At 32.2% G+C, this 22,027-nt stretch overlaps 1 protein-coding gene across 2 annotated transcripts in view; it reads right to left on the bottom strand.

Annotated features, from left to right (window-relative positions):
* The window catches only part of GALNTL6 (polypeptide N-acetylgalactosaminyltransferase like 6), a 1,644,699-nt gene that overhangs the window by 955,473 nt on the left and 667,199 nt on the right, over window positions 1-22,027 (bottom strand). The gene's annotated exons all lie outside the window — the stretch shown is intronic.

The raw sequence follows: 22,027 nt of genomic DNA, 5'->3' as shown, positions 1-22,027 counted from the left end.
GTTGTGTTTAAGAGAAAAGCAGACAATTCTAATAGTTTTGTACAATTCATTCAAAATTGAAAAAGTAGAAAACATGACCTCATATATGCATATTATGTATATGTATATATATATATATATACATATATTTTAGTTGTATGACTTGTCTTAGGCAGGAAAAAATACATCCTTCCCAGCCATTTTGAGAACATACTGTTTCAATTCCAGGCATCATATTTAGCTTCCCCTTGGAAGAAATGTTGGACTCCATCTTGGGAGACTGGAGATTCAATTGGTAAGTTTTGATTTTTTCTGATCAAAACAAGGTCTTCCTTCAAAATACTCTGTTCCCAAATACATTTGGGTTATGAAATCCTTGAAAGGAAGGAAAGCATTGAAATAATAAATAATATAAGGAGTTGATTTTAAGGAAAAAAGATGAATCATTATTTAACTTGATTTATAAATATAAGAAAACCAAATTACCAGCATCAAAAATGAAAAATATGAAATCATAGCCAATGAAGAAAATAATTATTTGGAAGTTAATTTTTCAATTATATATGAATAAATCTGACAATTTAAGTGAAATATATAAATACAAAAATATAAACTACCAAGATTAACAAAAGAGGAAATAGAACACAACCCCATAACAGAAAAATGAATTGAAAAAAACAATGAAGAACTCCCTAAGAAAATGACCCTAGGGCCAGATGAATTCACATTGAATTCTACCAAACATTCAAAAAACATTAAATTAAAGTACTATATAAACAATTTGGAAAAGTTGTGGAAGAGAGAATCTTTGCAAATTCTTTTTATGACCCAGATATGGTATTGATAGTTAAAATAGGAAGAGCTAAAAAAAGAAAGAAAACTATAGGCTAATCTCCCAAATGAACTGTTATATAAAAATTTTAGGTAAAATATAAGCAAGGGGATTATAGCATTATATCACAAGAATCATACAACACAATCATGTGCATCTTATACCAGGAATTTAGAGTTGGTTAAATATTAGGAAAACCATCAGGATAATAGAGCATATCAATCAGAAAACAAACAGACACCATAGGATTATTTCAGTTGTCACAGTAAAAGTATGAGACAAAATATAATATTCATTCCTTATAAAAAAACATATTAGAATAAATAGAACTTTGCTTCAAGTGATAAATGACATCTATCTCAAACCACAGCAAGCATTACCTGTAATGGGGATAAACTAAAACCATTCCCAGTAAGACCAAGTGTAAAAAAAAAAAAAGATGTCCATTATTGCTATGATTATTTAATATTGTACTAGAAATATTTCTGATAGTAATGAGAGCAGAAAAAACTGAAGAAATTAGAAAATGCAATGAAGAAACAAAATTGCTACTCTTTGAAGTTAATATGATTGTAAAGCAAGAGAATCCTAGAGAATCAACTAAAAAACTAAAGGAAATAATTAAGAACTGGAGCAAAGTTGTAGGATGCAAAACATATCATAAACCAATTCAATGCCTGGCTTGGCCAATATAGAGACAAGACTATTTTTTTGTTGTTTACTTCAAAGATCTTAATTCTTGTTTGAGGAAACATATTCTCAGATATATGCATACAAAATTCCTAGATTTTAAGTCAAAATTGGCTTGAAGGATTTAAACACTTATTCTTTCATATTCTGGAATGACATCACACATTCATCTAATTTTCTGAAAATTATTGTGAGAAGAGATCAGAGAGATACATGGAAATTTAACAGCCAAGCTAATTTATTGTTTCTTAGGTCTTACATAAATACCATGAAGATGAAAAAAGGAAATGATGAAAATTAAATCCACATCTGATATTTTTCTTTTAAGAACCTTTTCAGCAACTTTTCCTTCAAATCATAGTAATGCTGATCATAAAGATACAACACAAAAAAAATCAAGTGTATAATTTTTAAATCACACTTTTGAAAATATAAAATATCTGCCAGTGATATAGAAAAAAAGCAATTTCTTCATACTCGGCAGTTATAATTGACATAAACATTCTCATTTTTGATAATACAACTTTAAATGTTACTTCTTGAGGCTATGAATAAATCTTTACATGGGAGGCATTGGTGCTAAGTAAGCTTTCACTTTTTTTGTTTACATGTTCACCTCCAAATCTTAAATATTATGTATTTTTTAAATTTGTTATATTCCTCACTTTAAAATAAATGTACATTATATGTGTTTGTTTTCAAAGTTTATTAGATTTCCCTTTCCCCAACTTTTCACCTCTATATACAAGCTAATAAAATATTATTAGTTCTTTAATCATGATTTAATAAGGAGGAAAAAAAATTCTGTGAGGTATAAATAAATTCATTGACAAGATGGTATGAGAAAAATGGAAGGCTAGGAATAAACATGGATATTTAATCCATAGAATTGTAAATATTTTAATGATGCTTCAAACATTCTTTACATTGCTAGATAATTACTCTTTAAGAGTAACAAATTTAGGTAACTACTAGAAAATAGAATTAAAGTAGTTAAATTTCTTCACAGAATACTCAATATTGGCAAGACATATTTATTCTCTTCATTTAATATTTCATATTTGCTTTCCAATTCAAAAAGGAATCATTCAACAAATATTTAAGTGTGTACTCTTTTGGGATTTATAGTTTTAAGTACTTGATAGAACCCAGGAAGTTTACATATTACAAAAAAAAATACATGGAATTTTATCTTCTAAGACATACACATGAATTTAATTAATGTAGTTACAAACCAATATTTTTGGTAATAAAAAAAGACTTAAGTGAAGAATTTGTTCATGGTTAGGTTGAGTTAATATGATAATAATATATAATACTATCTAAATTTACTTAATAAATGTTATTACAAATTATGAAAGGATTGGTTTATAGAGCCAGAAAAATAATATTAAGTTGATCTGGAGGAGCAAAAAAACAAAAAATCCCAAGGAAAAAATGAAAGGAAAAAAGGAGAAAGGCAAAGGAATTTAACAATACCATATTACAAACTATATTACAAAGTAGCAATCTTCAAAAAAATAATTTGGTAGTAGTACAAAAAGAAAGATGATCAGAGTAATGGGTGCACAACATAGTAAGTATTAGATAGTGCTAACTGCAGCAGCTGTAGGGTTAGGAAGTCACTATTTATCTTCTGCACTCCACACACTTCTGCATCCCAAAAAAAGGAATTGCTGGAAATATAAAAAAAAGTCTGGCAGAAATTAGGTTAAAAACAACACCTAACATCCTATACCAAAGCACATCTCAAATGAATATATTGATTGGATAGAAAAAAACACATATGACTAACATATTACAGAATTAAAGAAAAAAAAACTTTCAGATCTATTCAATGAGAAAGAGTTATGAATAGACAACACTAGAGAAAATATCAAACTAAAAATGTACAGATTTGAGAGCATAACATTTAAAAATATTTTGCATAAATTCAATATAAATTATAATGTAAATGTAAAGAGCTAACAGGAAACAATCAGCAAATTATTTTATAGACCCCTCATTTCCAAGAAATAAGGAACTAAATGAATTTCATAAGAATAAAAATCTCCCAGTTCATAAGTGTTCACAGTTTAAAATATATATATATATATATATATATATGTACATATATATATACATATATCTGTGGTTTTTGAGGCAAATAATTAAAGCAATCCCAAGACATATGATAAAGTGCTTTAAATCAATTATAATTAGAGAAATACAATCTAAATCAACTTTGAGTTCTGTATATATATGCACATACATATATACATATATTTTTTTTCTCATAAAATAGTTTTATTTAATATTTCAAACTGAATCAGAGAGAAATTGACAAAAAAAAAATTAAACCCACCCACCCACTCCTAGGGAAAAAAAAAATCTGCCAACCCTTCCCTGCCCCACAAGGTGTCAGCAGCCTAAGAACCCTGCAAGCCCCCTCCAGACTCAGGGGAACTCCTGCCTCAGAGCTTGGTCAGGGAGTGAGACAGGAGGACCAAGGATCCCTAAGGGTGAATTTGCCTCCCTCTAGTGGTCTGATGTGGTGTTGCAATTACCCAGAGCCGAGCAGGCTGGGGAGAACCCACAAAAACCAGCTTTAAGCCTTTTCTCTCTCTCTGGGGCAGAAGCAAGACAGGCCAGCAGGCAGTGTGCCCCCCCCCCTCTCAAATTGTAGATGTTTCATTTTTCACTCACTTACTGCACAAAAAAGCCTGTAGGATCCTCTTTGTCTCACCCAGGTGGATGAAATCCCCAGGAAGGAACAAAGTGGGCAAGTTGAGACCCCAGAGCTTCCAGGCTGAAGGGTCCAAGGCAGCCCCTTCCCTGAAAAGCCTCTCTTACACTCCCCACAAGCTGAAAAATGGGGTCTTGGATTTAAAGAGGAGGAAAGTGGGCCTGGGGTGGGGAATGGGGGCATTCCCATTTATAATGCCCAGTTATATGAACCAGTCATTTTATATTATATATTTGACCCATTATAATATTCATATTTATTTATTTGATGCAGACACACACCTAGGACCCAGGGTTTTTTATTGTGTGTATGCATGTGTGTACCTGTGTATGCATAATACTATGTAAGGAGGGATGGGAAATCAAGAAAATTCTCTTATAGGAAAGAGCTTTACTTCCCTGAAGTGGCTCAGAAGAGAGGAGGGAGAGTGAGTGTGTGTGTGTAAATAGATGTGAGCAGGTGTAAGAGCTTTATATGCCTCTACAGTTTGTAAAGAACTTTTTACATGTGTTACCTCATTTGATATTGTCCACAACTCTTTAGAGTAAGTACTTACAGCATTTCTATTTTCTACAAGAAAGAAATCAAGATGGAGAGAAGTTAATTGATTTATTCAGTAACTATACAATGGATACAGGATTCAACCTTAGATCTTCCTGAACAAGTCTCATAGTCTATTCACTGGGCCACTAAGTTGGGAATTCTAGATTTTAGGAAAAAAACATAGATATAGGATAATCATGGATACAGGAGATAGAATGGGAAAGAGGGAACAAAAAGTAGCCAAATTTTACTGAAAAATTAGTTATATGACAAGTGTAAGATATTATCAGTTTCAAAAATTAGTTAGGAAACCAACAGAAACGACAGGATTATCTCAATAGATGTAGAAAAAGCCTTTGACAAAATAGAACACTCATTCCTATTGAAAACACTAGAAAGTAAGGGAATAGAATGGTCATTCCTGAAAATGATGGACTATATATTTAGAACCATCAGCAACTATCATCTGCAATGGAAACAAATAGAAGCCTTCCCAATAAGATCAGGAGTGAAGCAAGGATGACCATTATAATCTCTATTTAAAATTGTACCAGAAACACTAGTGATAACAATTAGTGAAGAAAAAGAAAGTGAAGGGATTAAAGTAGGCAATGAGGAGACTAAACTCTTTGTAGATGATATGATGGTCTACTTAAAGAACTCCAGAAAACAACTAACTGGCCAGTGGAAATAATCAACAACTTCAGCAAAGTTGCAGGGTACAAGATAAACCCACATACAGCATCAGCATTTCTATATATTTCCAACACAACTCAGCAGCAAGAGTTAGAAAGAGAAATTCCATTTAAAATCACTCTAGACAATATAAAATACGTGGGAATCTGTCTTCCAAGACAAACACAGGAATTATATGAATACAACTACAAAACACTCTCCACACAATTAAAACTAGATCTAAACAATTGGAAAAAAATAATTGCTCCTGGGTAGGATGAGCTAATATAATAAAAATTAGAATTCTACTCAAATTAATTTACTTATTCAGTGTCATACCTATCAAACTACCAAGAAACTTTTTTATTGAACTAGAAAAAAATTATATATATATAAATATATATATATACATATATATATATAATTCCAAACTTTATTTGGAAGAACAAAAGATCAAGAATATCAAGGGAACTAATGAAAAAAATATGAAGGATGGAGGCCTAGCAGTACCAGATCTTGAACTATATTATAAAGTAGTGAACATCAAAACAATATGGTACTGGCAAAGAGACAGAAGGGAGGATCAATGGAATAGACTTGGGTAAGTGACCTCACAAAGTTTGTGTTTGATAAATCAAAGATCTCAGCTTCTGGGATAAGAACACACTGTTTGACAAAAACTGCTGGTAAAATTGGAAAACAATATGGGAGAGAATAGGTTTAGATCAACATCTTGTACCCTATACCAAGATCAATTCAGAATGGTTAAATGACATAAATATAAAGAAAGAAATTTTAAGTAAATTAGGTGAACATAGAATAGTAGGCCTGTCAGATCTATGGGAAAAGAAAGAATTTAAGATGAAGCAAGAGATGGAGAATATTACAAAATATAAAATAAATAATTTTGATTACATTTAATTAGAAAAAGTTTTTGTTCAAACAAAACCAATACAATCAAAATTAGAAAGGAAGCAACAAATTGGGGGGAAATTTTTTATAACCAAAACCTTTGACAAAGGTCTATTTTCTCAAATTTATAAGGAGCTCAATTAATTGTGTTTTTTATTTTTACAATTTGTCAAGCCATTCCTCAAATGCTAAATGGGCAATGGACAAGAATGGGCAGTTTTCAGATAAAGAAATCAAAACTATCAATAAGCACATGAAAAAGTGTTCTAAATCTCTCATAATTAGAGAGATGCAAATCAAAACAACTCTGAGGTATCACCTCACACCTAGCATATTGGCTAACATGACAGCTATGCAAAGTAATGAATGCTGGAGGGGATGTGGCAAAGTGGGGACACTAATTTATTGCTGGTGGAGTTGTGAATTGATCTAACTATTCTGGAGGGCAATTTGGAACTATGCCCAAAGGATGATAAAAGACTGTCTGTGCTTTGATCCAGCCATAGCACTGCTGGGTCTGTACCCCAAAGAGATAATAGGGAAAATATGTATATAAAAATATTCAAAGCCCCGCTCTTTGTGCTCTTTCTGGTGGCAAAAAAAAAAACAACTGGAAAATGAGGGGATGCCCTTCAATTGGGGAATGGCTGAACAATTTGTTTATGTTGGTGATGGAATACTAGTGTGCTCAAAGGAATAGAGTGGAGGAATTGCATGGAGTCTGGATCAACCTCCAGGAATTGATGCAAAGTGAAAAGAGCAGAACCAGGACAACATTGTACACAGAGACTGATACACTGTGGCACAATCGAACGTAAAGGACTTCTCTACTAGCAGCAATGCAATGATCCAGGACAATTCAAAAGCATTTTTGAGAAAGAACACTCTCCACATCAAGAGAAAGAACTGTGGGAGCAAAAATGTGGAAGAAAAACATGTGATTGGTTAAATGGTTAAATGGGGATAGGGTTGGGGATGCTGACTTTAAGTGATTACTCTATTGCTAACATTGGTAATATGGAAATAGGTTTTGAACAATGACACATTTAAAACCAGTGGAATTGCTCATTGGCTCATGGAGGGAGTGGGCTGAGGAAAGGGAAAAAAACATGAATCATGGAACCATGGAAAAATACTCTAAATTAATTAATTAAATTAAAAAATTAAATAAAAGGTCAATCCAAAAGAAAAAAATTAGTCTGGAGCCAACCTGCAAAGGACTTTTAAAGATGTTGAAATCTACATTTAAAAATAAAACTTGAATCGATAAGGAATCATTGAAGTTTCTTAACCAAAGAGTTACATGGTCACACAGGTGCTCAAGAATTATCACTTATAGCTCCATAGTGTATGGATTTAAAAAAGAGTCTAGAAACAATAAAAGACAAAATAGGAGGTTATTTCAATAACACAGGTGAAGGATAACAAAGCTATACTTTATGATATATATAAAATCATTAAATATTTCTAAATTACATTAGAAAATTTAATTCATCTTAAAATATTTTGAGTTCCAAATTCTAGAATTCCCTTCTGTTCCTTTCCTTATCACTTAAGAAGGAAAGCAATATGGCTTCTATTATATATGTGAAGTCATGCAAAACATTTTCATATAAGCCATCTTTCAAAAGAAAATGCAGAAAGAGAAAGGATATACTTGTACAAAAATATTTATAGCAGCTCTTTTTGTGGTGAGACAAAGAACTAGAAACTGAGGAGATATCCATCAACTGGAGAACAAATTGTTGTGTATGTTGGTGATGGAACACTATTGTGCTATTAGAAATGATGAGCAGAATGATTTCAGAAAAAGCTGGAAAGAGTTACATGAAGTGATGCAGAGCAAAATAAACAGAACTGGGAGAATCTTATACACATTAACAACAATGTTATACAATGGTCAACTGTGAAACTTGGCTACTCTCAGCAATACAATGATTTGGGACAATTCTGAAGGACTTACGACAGGGAATACTATTTACCTCCAGAGAAAGAAATGTTGTAGTTGTATTGATAAAAATAAAATCATTTTATCTTTCACATCAGTGTATTTACAGCTTTATTTGGGGGTCTTGGTTTTGTATGTGTGGTTTTATAACAATAACAACAATTTGTATGCATGCGTTTACAACAATTTTTGAGATGTCTATGAAATATACAATCGAAAGTGGACATTCCAGATCAAAATGCAAAAGAAATCAGAGTCTAATGTATAGACTTGAACATTAAACTCAAGGGAATGGGCAAAATCACTTATAAAGTAGAGAAATAATATAAAGTTTCTAATTAGTTCTACATAAGAAAACTAGCAAAGAATATTGGGCTATTGCATTTACTAATAAAAATAGGAAATCATGGAGTGGGAAAAATAATCTTCTCATTGTCTTTGACTTATATTTTGTATGTAAATGAGTTGAATATATACAGATTTTAACCAATTTCCTGCATTATAATTCTCTATCATTCTTCCCTATAATTTTTTCAGTTTCCCTTTATCTACTGTCAGATTATACAAATTGCCCTCCTCTTCAAAATTTCCTTAACACCAGAAATGTCCTTTATTCTTTAGTTTAATTGTTATGAATATATTAAAGAAATCAACATTTCTAGGTGGTTCAAAAGATATCTATATCAGTAAAACTATAAGTATATATTTACAGTTTACTATTTTATAGAATATAAGTCATACCCTTTACAGTTCCTGCCTTTTGGAAAGGAAGGGCTAAGCTCTGATTTAATTGGTATAAGGTATTTCCAGTAAAGAAAATCCCTTTATTATTTCAAATTAAAATTAAAAAAAAAAAAACTACTACCCTACAACTTCTAATCTAGAAAACTGGCTTGGGTATATGAGAGTTTAATGGTTTGCCTAGAGTCACATAACCAATTTGCCATAGGTAGGGCTCAATAATACCAAGGCCTTCTTGGGTCTCTGTACCTTATTAAGGACTTATTGTAAAAATAAAGAATTTCTGTACTTTGAGAGCCATATATGTATATAGCATATATAGCATGTAGGATTTCTTATCCCAACTCTCACTCTCAAACTTTTCCACTACTGAATTTTTTAATCTCTTGGGTCCCAACTATCTCAGTATTTAAGATGACCCAGTTTCCCTATCCAATATCATCACATTCCCTGTAGATGTTCCCTGGTGAATAAGTACTTTTTTGGACATATTCTATAAACTATGATTGACAGGTTCAATAAAAATTTTTTCAAGTTAAAATATTTAGAATATAACACTTTATCATTTGCTTTAAGTGGCGATTATTTGATTTATTCAGTTTTTTTTTAACCATTAAGTTACCTTCTGGCTTTCAAAGTGTTATATACAATGAGATTCATATTTTCTTACCTTACATTTAAAAATTCCTTCATGGTATCATTGATTTGAAACCAGTAGTGATCATCAAGATCATCTAGTCCAACCCTTTCATTTTAGTTGTACAAATAAAAATATGAGATTCATTGAGGTTTGGTGACTTTCCCAGTCTTTCATAAGTAGGATTTTGCTGACCAATGATGTGAGTTAAGGCATCAGCTTTAACACTCCCTTGCTATCACACTTCTCTATTCCTGACTTCTGTAGACAGGGAAGAAGAAAACATGAATGAATTCAAGAGAAATTTTTTTTTTAAAAAAACCCATTACCTTAAAATTCTAAGGTAAATTTAGGGCTAGTAACATAATATACTAAGTACTGGTCTACCACAAAACCATATCATCTGACATCAAGTTCAGAGCTCTTTTAAAGGCTGCACACTAAGAGTTCAGAATTGAATATATTTATTGGTCTCTTTTAAAGCTTTTTAAAGTATGCATATTTAGAGTTTAGAATGGAATATATTTATCCACACACAACCATGTGTGCACACATCAATTAAAAAGGCCACAATCCTGTCTATATTATACAATCCCTCTGATAACTCTTTCCTTTTTCATATAGCCTTATCCTCCAAATAAATTTACTTTCAGTATTTGCCTTGCATTAATTTCCTTAAAAAAGGTGACAAGACTGTGTTTGATGGATTCAAAGTAAACTGAACTTTGCTGTCGAAAATGTCTGATGTGGTCTGTCAGTTTCTTCCTTTTCTTTTTATCATGCCCTGTCAAAAATGTCACAAAGTGGCAATTCTTACCATTCTTATGAGGAAATAGGATAACTTGCTCATGATCATTTTGTATGTCAGTTGAAAAAGGTTGAAGAGACGATGAGTATAAAAGTTGGGTTGGCTGTAGCCTCAAAAGAAAGAGATGAACTTAAATAGAATTAAAATTGAAATAGGGGAATATTATGAGAAATGACAAATAAAAAGGAAGATGAAAAATCCTAAACTAAAACTACTAAAACATAAACAGAAATCAAGATATATTAAATATGGGATGCCAAATATTAATAGAAAATGCTTTTAACATTATGATTGATCTTTTGATTATTAATTATAGCAATATTAGATAAAATACCTCTCTTTAAATAACTGAGTGAAACTAAAGACTGTTTAGAATTCAACTTTGAACTTGAATCTGGACATATATTGCCATAGAATACACTTATTTATTTCCATTAAAACTGTAACAAATTGTGACTTCTTATAGCGATAATTTTATTTTTAAGCTTATGCTTCAAGCCTTTATTGAATTAGTGATCTCTATAATATGATCTCTCCCTCTACTGACTCAGTACACAAGTTATTCATGATTTTTCATTATTCATGATTCTTTTAGAGCTCTTATATACATCAATGAAGGATCAAATCAGTATTATGGAGAAATGTTTAAAACTCTCTGACACTTGGATTATTTTTTTCTTATTCTCATTATATGATCAGCCCACTTCTCTTTCCATTCATTCATGACCTTGATAACATTTTGCTATTTATTTATTTATTTTCTCAAATGCCATTATGGATAATTTGCTGCAGTATACTTTCAAAGAACCACAGAGACAGTTTTCTTGTTGAAAAGAATCTTAGCAGTCATTTACTCCAACTGAATAGTGAGGGGGGAAAACTCTATAAGAAAAACCTTATGAATTATAATTCATCATTTCTTCACAGTTTTCAGTTGAGAAGTGAGTGCCATACTAAAACAACCTATTATACTTTCTGAATTGATCAAATAATTAGCAAATTTTCCTTACATCAAGATTAAATCTGAACTTTTGCTTTTTGTTCCAAATCCTGTCTTCTGGGGTTAACCGGAACATGCTTGATCTTTTTTCACATAATTTTTCCTCCAATACTTAAAGGGAGTAATTATTTAACAACAGCTAATACTTGTATTACACTTTGTGATAGGCATTATAAGTGTTTTACAATGATTAGATCTTTTGATCCTTATAAGTGACCTTTAGAGGTAGTTCTATTATTAATTTCATTTTATAGATTAGAAAATTGAGGCAAAAAGATGTTAAATTACTTGCCCATGATCACACAGTTCTTAGGTTTCTTAGGCTGGGCTCTCTAGACACTGCCACCTAAATTATCTCAACTTGAAACTTTTATTCTCTCAAGACTAAATATCCTAAACTCCTCTATCCAATTCTTATATGGCACAGAATTCAGATTCTCTGGCTCCCTGTGTGCCTCCTGTTCACCAATTATTCATTTCTTGCCTAAAATTTAATGTTCAGAACTAAACACGATCATGCAGTGTGACCAGGGCAGAGTATAAACAATTATCACCTCCTGAATCCTCTAAATGTAGCCCAAGAACACTTGGATTCCATATCACTTTTAGTTCACATTGAGCATTTATTCTATCAAATGAAATATACTTTTTTTTTCAAATAAACTTCTTTATGACTTCTCTCCTATTTTATATTTGTCAATTCAGTCTTTTAAAGCCAAAATATACTTTACATTTTTCCCTATTAAATTACATCTTATTCTTCCTACTCAAAATCTGGTGGTTCCCCATTAATATTGAAATCAAAGCTGAATCTCTGGGATTTCAAGGTTTTTATGGCCTTAGATTGACCTAAGATTCTTACTTATTCCATGTTCCCCACATCCACACAGTGCGCTTCAGACAGAAATGGCCATCTTGTTATCCAGAAATGACTGTCAATCTTCCATCTTTGCACCGATTGACCTTCAGGCATGGAATGACTTCCCTGACACCTAAACATTTTGGAATTCTTCTCCCTTTGAGTTGAACTTAGTTTCCCTGATGTATTAAGTTGCTACTGCCTTTTTTTCAAATTCAGTTTATACATACTTCCTATTTACTCATATATGTACATGTGGTATTCCCCAGCAAGATTTATAGGAATCTTAATGCTAATTAACTAATGTTTTTACTTTTGCCTTTGTGCCACTACTATCTTACTCAGCATCTCACACATAATAAATCCTTAATAAATACTTGTTGATTGATTTTTCAAGTTAGCTTGACTATCAAGATCTTTTATCATCATAATAATGTCATGAAGAGTGTTTTATGTCATCCTTGACTTAGATAATGATCCTACCTAAGACTTTCCCAAATCATTGATTGAAAAAAGAATGACTAATGGAGCCAACCATTGGTCTCTCTAATAACGACCTTGTGCTAAGTCAACATTTAACCATTATTGACTACTTTCTGGATTTAGTCATTCAAGCAGTTCCAAATTCAATGAACTGCTTTATAATCTAGCCAATATATCTCTTTCTTCAGGAAATTAATTGAAAAATAATTCATTAAATATTTATAAAGATTTAGGAACACATTGCTATAACATTTTGCTAATCTACCATTTCAATAGTCCTGTTCCCTCCCTCTCAAAATATTAGTTTTCTATGATATGTACTTGATGAACCTATACCAATTCTACACCTTCCTTTTCTATTTTCACTAATCTTTAGATACTATGCTTTAGAACAATGATGTAAAACATAAATGGTATATATGAGTGCTTGCAGGATAAATTGATTTAATTTTAAAATGTAATATTTTGTGTATTTCATTGTATTTTTGTTTATTTTTTCAAATATTCACCATTTCAATTTTAATCCATTTGGGGCCTCGCTTGAGAGTTTGCTTTTTCATGGTAGGCATGTTTGACATCTGCTCTATATCTTTTGAGGAACTGCAGTAAAGCAAATCGACACAAAATTGATTAAACAGCCTCTTTTCCTTTAAAAGAAATAAAATGACAATAGCAGCAGCAATCATGAAATATGACATCTCACCTCATGTCCATGAATTTTAAAATATCTGTTGTTCAGTAACGATATCCTCAAATTCTTTTTCTCTAGCCTTTTTTTAAAATTTTAAACATTATTTTATTTGGTCATTTCCAAACATTATTCACTGGAAACAAAGATCATTTTCTTTTCCTCCCTTCCCCCCCATCACCTCTCCCATAGCCGACGCACGATTCCACTGGTTATCACATGTGTTCTTGACTCAAACCCATTTCCCTGTTGTTGGTATTTGCATTAGAGTGTTCATTTAGAGTCTCTCCTCAGTCATATCCCCTCAACCCCTGTAGTCAAGCAGTTGCTTTTCATCGGTGTTTTTACTCCCACAGTTTATCCTCTGCTTGTGGATAGTATTTTTTAGATCCCTGCAGATTGTTCAGGGACATTGCATTGACACTAATGAAGAAGTCTATTACCTTCGATTGTACCACAGTGTATCAGTCTCTGTGTACAATGTTTTCCTGGTTCTGCTCATTTCGCTCTGCATCACTTCCTGGAGGTTGTTCCAGTTTCCATGGAATTCCCCTACTTTATTATTCCTTTTAGCACAATAGTATTCCATCACCAACATATACCACAATTTGTTCAGCCATTCCCCAATTGATGGGCATCCCCTCGTTTTCCAATTTTTGGCCACTACAAAGAACACAGCTATGAATCTTCTTGTACAAGTCTTTTTCCTTATTATCTCTTTGGGGTACAAACCCAGAAGTGCTATGGCTGGATCAAAGGGCAGACAGTCTTTTGTCATCCTTTGGGCATAGTTCCAAATTGTTCTCCAGAATGGCTGGATCAATTCACAACTCCACCAGCAATGAATTAGTGTCCCCACTTTGCCACATCCCCTCCAGCATTCATGACTTTCCATAGCTGTCCTGTTAGCCAATCTGCTAGATGTGAGGTGATACCTCAGGGTTGTTTTGATTTCCATCTCTCTGATTATAAGAGATGTAGAGCACTTTTTCATGTGCTTATTAATTGTTTTGATTTCTTTGGCTGAGAACTGCCTGTTCATGTCCCTTGCCCATTTATCAATTGAAGAATGGCTTGATTTTTTGTACAATTGATTTAGTTCTTTGTAAATTTTAGTAATTAAACCTTTGTCAGAGGTTTTTATGAAGATTGTTTCCCAATTTGTTGCTACCCTTCTGATTTTGGTTACATTGGTTTTGTTTGTACAAAAACTTTTTAATTTGATGTATTCCAGATTATTTATTTTGCATTTTGTAACTCTTTCTAAGTCTTGCTTGGTTTTGAAGTCTTTCCCTTCCCAAAGGTCTGACATGTATGCTATTCTGTTTTCGCCTAATTTTCTTATAGTTTCCTTCTTTATGTTCAAGTCATTCACCCATTTTGAATTGATCTTGGTGTAGGGTGTGAGGTGTTGATCTAAACCTAATCTTTCCCACACTGTCCTCCAATTTTCCCAGCAGTTTTTATGAAATAGTGGATTTTTGTCCCAAAAGCTGGAATCTTTGGGTTTGTCATATACTGTCTTGCTGAGGTCACTTGCCCCCAGTCTATTCCACTGCTCCTCCTTTCTGTCTCTTAGCCAGTACCAGATTGTTTTGGTGACCACTGCTTTATAATATAGTCTGAGATCAGGGACTGCAAGGCCCCCCTCATTTGTGTTTTTTTTTTATTAGTTCCCTGGATATCTTTGATCTTTTGTTCTTCCAAATGAACTTTGTTATGGTTTTTTCTAAATCAGTAAAAAAAAATTTTTTTTGGAAGTTCCATGGGTATGGCACTAAATAGATAGATGAGTTTGGGTAGAATGGTCATTTTTATTATATTGGCTCGTCCTACCAATGAGCAGTTAATGTTCTTCCAATTGTTCAAGTCTAGTTTTAGTTGTGTGGAAAGTGTTTTGTATTGTGTTCATATAGTTCCTGTGTTTGTCTCAGGAGATAGATTCCTAAGTATTTTATTTTGTCTAAGGTAATTTTGAATGGGATTTCTCTTTCTAGTTCTTGCTGCAGAGCTGTGTTGGAATTATGTAGAAATGCTGATGACTTATGTGGGTTTATTTTGTACCCTACAACTTTGCTAAAGTTGTTGATTATTTTGATTAGCTTTTTGGTTGAATCTCTAGGATTCTTTAAGTAAATCATCATATCATCTGCAAAGAGCGATAATTTGGTCTCCTCCTTGCCTATTCTAGCCTTTTATTAAGGTCAGCTAAATCCTCTCTTAATTTCTCCTTATTTGCAGTAATAACCCCTAGTCATATTTCTTCTATCCTTTCCAGTCCTGAAAATCATTCTCCAAGACAATTAAAATGGGAATGAGATAATCTATGAGAACCTCTTCGTCCTATTTTCATTCATCATTATTCTGTCTACTCCAAGCTCTTGTGCATCTTCATATCTTTCTCTTTTATCTCAGCATATTTCAAGTCACTCTTTTTTGTAGTTCTTAGTTTCTGAATTTTAATATTCCTGAAGTTAATTTTATATTTTCACACTACACATTTGTCTTCATCCTCTATTTACCTTCCTTTTCCTCCATCTTCTGATCTTATTTTTAAAATATAAGTTGGTTGGAGAGTTCCCTGGATATTGAAATTGGTATCTTCATATAAGTTTCATTTTTCTTCTACAGGGGAATTTATGTCTGCACAATTTTTCTTAAGACTTTCTCTCCTCCAATAGCTGATTTCCTTCAAAAGGATTTAAGCTTATAGGAACTATAATGCCTTACTATGAATCCACTTAAATATCTCAAAATCAAGGGGGCAATAAAATTATGCCTGGCTTTCTTTTCACACATTTTAGAAGGTAGGGTTATTCCTCAGCTGGACATACCTGAGTTCAATTAACACTTCCATCCAAGGGGAAAAAATGTTTTTGCTTTTGCTTCTTTTAAAATTTAATATAACTTTTTTCCATACATTAATAAAACCCAATAAGACATACATTTCCATATATGAAGAAAAATAAATTTTCATTTAAATGAAATCATAAGTCTTTTTATAAGTCCAGTTTAGTTTTCTTCACATCTTCATAATACATTCCAACTACAGTTATCCCAGCCCATCCCTACATGAGGAAAGGTATTGTCTAGGAAACAGATAAGTTGATAAAAATTAAATCTTTCATATTTTCACTTCTCAATTCCCTCTCTGAAAGATAACTTTCAGAATTTATTCTTCCAGTATTAATTCTGTGGCTATATATAATATTCTTTTGGTTCTATTCATTTCACTGTACTCATTTCTCATGTAGTTTTTCCCCAAGTTTTTTTTTCTTTTAATTAGCCTGCTAATTGCCTCATATGGTGGAGAAGTGTTTCATCACAATTATATATCACAATTTGTTTGCCACCACAAAGAGAGCTGCTATTTTGGAACATATGGATTCTTTTCCTTTTTCTCTGTTCTCCTTAAGGAACAGATCCAGCACTGGTATTAGTGATTCCAAGGGTATATACATTTTGTAACTCTTTGGGTATAATTCTAAATTGTTCTCAAAAATAATTGGTGCCCCCAATGGTGTATTACCATGCCCATTTTTCCACATCACCTCCAACATTTGTTATTTTGTCATATTAAGCCAATCTTATGGGTAAGATATTATATCTCATAGTTGCTCTGGTAGTAATTTCTCAAATCTATAGTGATTTAGAACACTTTTTATATACCTATATACAGATTTGAATTCTTCATTCAAAAATTGTTCATATCTTTTGTCTGTGAACTGGGAGATGACACTTACTCTTATAAATATGACCAAATTCTCTATATTTTAGATAGAAGGTCTCTGAGAAGTTTTAAATAAGAAAATTTCCCAATTTTTGGCTTCTGTCTAATCTTGGCAACATTTATAAAAAGTTTCAATGTAATGTATTCAAAATTATCCATTTTACATTTCACTATGCTCTCTTTTTTGACTCATAGATTCCTCTCCCATCCATAAAGTTAATAAGTAGTATATTATCTCTCCTAATTTACTTATATCTCCTTCTTCGACGAGATTACATATCCATTTTGATTTTAGCTTAGTATATGATATTGGTCTTTGTCTAGTTTCTACCAAACTAACTTCCTGGTGTCCAAGTAATTTTTACCAAACGGTGATTTCTTATCCCCAAACCTGGATCTCTGTTTTTCTCAAATACAAGGCTACTGTTGATCTTTTACTACTATTTGTGGTATGTCTGTTCTGTTTCACTAGTCTACCTTTCCATTTCTTAACCAGCTTTATAATGTAATTTAAAATCTGGCACTGCTAGCCTTTCTTCCTTTATTTTTTAATTAATTTGTTTGATATCCTTCATCTTTTGTTCTTCCAAATGAGTTTAATTATTTTTTCTAATTCAATAAAGTTATTTTTTGGTAATTTAGTTGGGATGACATTAAATAAGTTCATTGGGTTAGGTAGGATTGTCATTTTAATTAAATCTGCCCACCTATCAACAAATAAAATTTCTCCAATTATTCAGATCTGACTTTGTGTTTTTATAATTATGTTTTATAATTATGTTTATGTAGTTCCTGATTTATTTTTCCAGGTATACTCCCAGGTATTTTATTCTATATATGGTTATTCTTTTTTATTTTATCATAACTATTCATTTAATTTGCAATTAATTTTTGTTTGTTTTTTTTATTATTTTTCCATGATTCCATGATTCATTTTTTTCTCCCTTACCCCTTCTCTCCCCCCTGCTGGAGCTGACAAGCAATTGCACTGGGTTATACATATATTATTACTTGGGACTGTTTATGCACTATTGTCTGAAGAGGATGCATTTATTATTTCTGCTTTTGTACATTTAACTAACATGTTTTTGTGTCCTATTTTATGGTCAATTTTTATAAAAGTGCCATGTACAACTGAGCAGTCATATTCTTTTCTCTTCCAATTCAATTCTCTCCAGATACCTATCACATTTAACTTATCTAACATTCTATCTCTTCAACGCCTTAACTTTTCTTATTTTTGTTTAGATTTTCCTAGTTCTAGGAAGAAAATTAAAGTCCCCCCTACTATTACCTATTTTCACATTAACTCATTTAGTTTCTCCTTTAACAATATGGATGCTGTTATACTTGATGCATATAGGTTTAATAATGATAATGCTTTATTTTATTTTATTGACCATGTGTTTTTTAGCTTTAACTTGAGACACATTTGTTACCCCTGCTTTCTTGGTATTAGCTGAAGGAATGGATATTCTGCTCTAGCCCTTTATTTTGACTCTATGTGTCTCTCATTTTTAAGTGTTTCTTATAAACAATGTATTTTCTGGTTTTGGTTTTTGTTTCATTCTGCTATCCATTTTCATTTTATGGGTACATTTATCCCATTCACATTCCAAGATATAATTACTAGTTGTATATTTCCTTATATTCTGTTTTTCCTTGTCTTTTGCCCTTCCCTTTCTTTCCTTTTGCCATATTCCTCCTCAGATGTCCAGTCTCTTCTATTAGTTCTTCATTTGGCATGCCTTCTTAGAAATTTTCCCTTATCCTCTCCCATTGACACTTAGTTCCAAATTTGGCTATATTTCTAATGGTCCCTTCCTTGCCACCTTACCCTTACCTTTTAGCTTGTATTCTATCTTCTTTTCCAAAGTACCTTTCTTATCCTCTCCAAATGTGTCCTATTTCTTGATGAATTTGAGCAAAACAAATCCCTCCCATATCTTGTCCTGAGACACCTTCCTCTTATCCCTTCACCTTATTCTCCAGTGAAGTTGACTTCTTTGCTGTTCCCTAAATAGGACATTCCTTCTCTTGACTTATGGGCATTTTCACAGTCTCTCCCTCCAGTGTGGAATGTTCTTCCTCTCCATTTCCATGTCAAAGATTCTCTGATTTCCTTCCTAGATAAATCTCACCTTCTCATAAAAGCTTTTCCTGATCATTCTTAAGTCTAGTGACTCCCCTCCACTGATGACTTCAAATTTGTCTTCTATATAGCTTACTCTTTAACTTTTTTTTTACATATTGTCTCCCTCCTTTGACTGAGTTCATTAAGAGCTAGAGTTTTTTTTTATTGCTTTTCATTGTATCCACAGTATTTAACACTATACCTGGTAAGTACTATATGTTTAATAAGTATTTATAGATTAGCTGTTTATGTAGCCATGTTGGCAAACCTATGGCATGTGGGCCAGAGGGGGCTGCTCCCTTCCACCTCTCCACATGCACTTGAGGACATTTTTCACATCTTCCCAGCAGCTCAATGGGAGTGTCCCTCCCCTGTCTGGGGTAAGGTAGTGACTCACATTCACTGTGATGGTTGCTGTTTGGTCACCCAGTCTCTAAAAGGTTGTCTATCATTGTTATATAGTATCCCTTTTTGATAGCTTGATTGATCTAGCACAAAATATCTAAATTAACTTATAACTATAAATTTCTTGATATGTACCCCTTTCTAATTATCCCTCCCTTTACTTATCCCCTTGCCCTCCTTTCTTTTAAACTAACTTCCTACACTTAGTAACTCCCTTCTCCTACTCTCCTTGCATCTTAAAAAAGTCTTTCACCCTTCTAGTTGTATATACTGTTTCCTCTTTAACCCAGATCAGATGATAATAGGTTTTAGTACTACTAACCCTCCACCTCCTCTCCTTCTTTATGGCAGTTCTTTTGTTATATGATTTTCCCAATTTGCCATCTTCTAAATCTATTTTATTGTTATTTGGGGTGATTCCATTATATTTGCCTCAACCTAAAATTTTTATGTATGTATATAACATATAAATGTGTATATATAATGTGTGTTTGTGGGGATGCATAATCACCCTTTCAAACTGTAAAGAAATATAGAAATTCTCTGAGCCATAATTATGAGCTGAAAATATCCAACTTTTATTTGTGGGTGAATTAAAGTTGGAGGTCTCAAAACACCAAGTCCGTAATGAAGACATCTTTTGCATGCTTATTTATATGCTTCTTACAGTTAAACAGATCATTGATTAACAAAACCAAATGTTCAAAGTAGGTTAACTAATAATTGGTAAAGTCTAGTATGACATCCTAACATTTTATTGAAGCTATAATTAATTTCTCAAGCACTTAAAGAAAGATTTAAAGATAAACAGATTCATCTTTCTGACTCAGAATCTGAGGATCCTGCTACTGGCATAAATTCTTATTTAGGCAAATACTAATGAGTTCTCTCTTCCTCTTCAGCCAACTCTATGATAGTTTCTCATGACTTGACATTCTTTGTCCATACCCACATACCGGGCTGTGCTTGAACAATGCTTGCAGTAGAGGGCATAGGCACAGAGGACATGATAATCCTCAAAGACACTCTTTAAAGCAACATTCTGCTATAAACATTCAGTATCTAATCAAGCTGTATAATTGACCTTCCATGGTTGATGACAGGAGCTCTTAAAAGCTACCTTTCTACTGATCTGTAAGTTAATAATTGGGACTAACTTGTCTAACATCATAGTTATAGATACTACCTAAAAGATTATATGAGATGAATAGGCTTATAATAAATGATATAAAAGCAATGAATACAATTTAATTTTTACAAAACTGTCCAAGTAATGATGTCCTTCTTAACAGCTATAGATGACATTTTCCCATATCAGAATTAAATAATATATTTTGGATCACTTATGATTGGCCTTTCATAATTACCTTTGTAGGCTTCTTATAGATCAAATTTTCTACAAAGTTCTGGGGTTTTCCCCATAATGATCAAAACCCCTTTAGTTGGTAAAATATCCATGTTTTTCTCTTGTATAATAATATTCAACTTTCACTGGGTATGTTATTTTTATGCATAAACCAGTTCTTTTGTTTTGCATAATATTATTCTTGTGCCCTTTCTTCTTTTAAAGTTCAAATTGCTTGGTCTCATGATATTCTGTTTGTAGATACACAGTATTTAATTCCTTTTTTTCTTGTTACTTCTAGTATTTTCTCTTTATTCTGGAAGCTATGGAATTTAGCAATGCTGTTCCTATGCATTTAATCTTTAATTTTCTTTTAGGTAGTAATCAGTGGATTTTTTTCAATTTCTATTTTATCTGGTTCTAGAATTTATGGGCAGTTTTCCTTAGATGATTTCTTGGGAAAATCTTATTGATATTAACTCTATTTATATTAAACTCTAATTGATATTAACTTTCAGAGAGTGCAATTATTCTTATATTGTTTCCCAATCTATTTTTGTTTTTCTGATGTTTCATATTCTCTCTTATTGCATTCTTTTGATTTGCTTTGCTATTTCTTGTCTTAGGAAGTTGTTAGTTTTCCTTTGTCAAATTCTAATTGTTAATAAATTATTTTCTTTCATGAGGTTATGAATCTTTTTTCCTAATTTGAGTTATCTTTCTTTCATCATTTACTTTATTTTCTGGGGTTACTCTTATTTTCCCCCTAGTTTTTTTTCAACCACTCTTATTATGTTTTTGTGGCATTTTTGAAGTGGGACACTTCACAAATGAGTTCAAACCCCTAGAATTTCAATTATTGGAACCACAATTTATTAATAAAAGAACAAATA

The sequence above is a fragment of the Monodelphis domestica genome, chromosome 6 (assembly GCF_027887165.1).
Source record: "Monodelphis domestica isolate mMonDom1 chromosome 6, mMonDom1.pri, whole genome shotgun sequence".
NCBI lineage: Eukaryota > Metazoa > Chordata > Mammalia > Didelphimorphia > Didelphidae > Monodelphis > Monodelphis domestica.
The sequence above is the reverse complement of the archived record's forward strand: the minus strand, read 5'-3'. Positions and strand labels throughout refer to the sequence as shown.